Source organism: Cariama cristata, unplaced genomic scaffold, assembly GCF_000690535.1.
Source record: "Cariama cristata isolate BGI_N322 unplaced genomic scaffold, ASM69053v1 scaffold16005, whole genome shotgun sequence".
Classification (NCBI taxonomy): Eukaryota; Metazoa; Chordata; class Aves; order Cariamiformes; family Cariamidae; genus Cariama; species Cariama cristata.
The window spans coordinates 13,320-15,958 of NW_009618288.1; positions in this window are offsets into that span (position 1 = coordinate 13,320).

The window sequence follows — 2,639 nt, forward strand, 5'->3', positions numbered from 1 at the left end:
ATATTGAACGCTGGCACCAGGCCACTTTCCCAGGGCCCAAGAGGGAGTGGGAAGGGAAAAATTCCAGTGGGACATAAAACAGCAGGAAACATCCGTGAGTGACAGTGAGACATGCAGGGAAATCATCTCGTCCTTGTCCCTAACCCACGCTGGGGCTGGGACTGAGCACTGCCGGGGGCCTGTGGCTTGTCCTGTCGTGGGCTGCCGGAGGCCACGCTTGCGCTCCGCAGGAAACGCCGCTTCCTTTGCCGGCCGAGCACCGCGTCCTGCCCTGCCTGGCTCCCTCCCTTCCTGCCCAGGCACAGCGCCCGGCCCAGACCCAGGACGGCTCCAGTGCAGAGCAGAGCAGCTGCCAGGGCTTCCAGCCTGGGAAATGTCCCCCAGGGCAGGGGGAACAGGGCTTAAGGGCACCTGTGTCCCCCCCGATCCCCGGAGAAGGGCTGGAGCACCCATGGGTGAGACTCACCAGTGGGAAGCCTGTGCAGGGCAGTGATTTACAGCACCCCCAGCCTTTGCCCCGTTCCCAGGAGACCCGCAAGTCCCTTCCCTGGCTGAGAACTGCAGCATTTACAGCATTGCCCAGCTGTAAATCACGGTGCAAGGCAGAGGCTCCACTCGCCCTCAGCCAGTGCCCAGCTCTGCACCACAAGGCCGGCGAAGCAGCCCTGGGGTGCAAGACGAGACCCACACTGGGGCATCACACAGGGCATGGGAGGGGAGATGGGGTAGGAGCAAAGCCCCCCATCCCTGCACTCCCCCGCATCCCATCAGTCGACTCCCCACCACCCCAAACCAAGCAGACACAGGGATGGAGCAGCACTGCCAGGAGTAAAATGATTTATTTCTTACTGAGAGCTGGATTCTACAGGGCTTGGCAGCACATCGGGCAGGGGAGGCTGCAAGGGGTCCCCTCCAGTGCCTCCCTTGTGTGCACAGGCAACTTGCGCATCCACTTACACCCACCTGTGTGCACTCCCTGCACACACGTGTGCATTCATACTCGTGCATGCAGCAGCACACGTGCAGCAGCTGTTTCAAGGCCCCATGACATGCAATCAGACACGGTGGGATGTGGGGGGGGCATCACGCAGGGTCACCCCAGGCTCTCCCTGCCAAGCCCAGGGCCATCCACACGTGGCACCCCCCACAGGCCACACAGGCAGAGCCAGCCCCGTTTCATGTCCCCAGACCCTGTTCTCTGCAGGCTGGGGAGCAGCAGGTCCATGCCAGATGCCATCTGGCTCCAGCAAGAGAGGATGGAGGCCCTGGTCAGTATTGTCACCTGGTCCCCAAAACTAGCCCCCAACTCCTCTCCATGTCCTTCCTCGGGCACTGCCAGCCCAGGTGTCCCCAAACACCGCCAGCCTGCAGCTGGGTCCCTGGTGCCCGAAGTATCCTCACACCCCCTGCCCAGCTGCAGCACAAGGCAAGCAAGGGGTGCGCATGGTAGCGCAGGGGAAGGGAATGGGATTTGGGGGTGCAGTTTTGTAAACAGCCACTGTAAGCCACGGTAGGACAGCTCGTGCCTCTCCTGCTCTGCTGGCTTTCACTACTGCCCAGCCCCTGCCATTCTCCTGCTGTGTCCCAGACACAGCCCAAGTCCCGGCATCAGTGCAGATCAATGTTCTCATACTCCAGGTTGTCCGAGTCCTCCAGCTCGATGCCAGGTACCAGGTTGTAATAGTTGGTTGACTGACTCATGTAGATCTTCTCCCGGTCGGCAGAGTCCTTCAGGACTTGGCTCACACTGACCGTGTCCACCTCTGGCTCACTGCCCCCCAACTCCTCTGCCCTCGGTGCTGGGGTGTCCCGATGCCTGTCCACCTCTGTGCCCTGCTGCCCTTCATGGATTTGCACCTGGGAGCTGCTGGGGGATCCCACCTGGATCTCCACCTCCTCGTAGAGGTCTCTGCTGCTCTCCAGCAGGTCCGCAGAGGGCTGGAGCAGGGCCTGGCTCCTCAGCAGCACCTTCTTCTCGATCTCAGAGGAGGCATCAGGCAGGTCATAGGGGACATAGTGGTGGGGCTCTGCAGGCACCGGCACATTGCCCCTCTCTGCCGTGGCCGGGTGGCTCTGGGACCTGCTCTGAGGGCTGTAGTTGGTCTTTCTCTTCCGCCTGCAGAAGCACCAGGTGATGCTGGCAAGGATGAGGAGGGGGGGCAGGCAGATGAAGAGGGCAGTGAGGCTGTGTGAGTGGCACAGCTCATCCCGGGGGATGCTCTGGAGGTCCATGCCGTGGTACCGCTCCGGCGTGTGGCAGATAACCTCAGCAGCCAGGCTGGGCCAACCCTCCAGGTTCCTGAGCAAAGCACAGCTGCAGTCCCAGCTGTTGTTGGAGAGCTGGAGCTGGAGCAGAGACGGCTTCAGGAGGCTGGTGGGAAGGAAGGTCAGGGCGTTGAAGCCCAGGTAGACCTCCTGGACCTGGGTTGATGCTTTCAGGAAGGACTTGGGCAGCTCCTGGAGCTGGTTGCTGTCCAGATAAAGGACCTTCAAATTAGGGGCATCTTCCAGAAAGCTTCCAGGGAGACTTTCCAGCAGGTTGTGACTTAAGTGCAAGATCTCCAAGGCAGGGGGGACTCCCTGTGCATTGCTGATATCCATGATGCTGCAGTGTGAGAGGTAGAGCTCCCGCAGCCCCC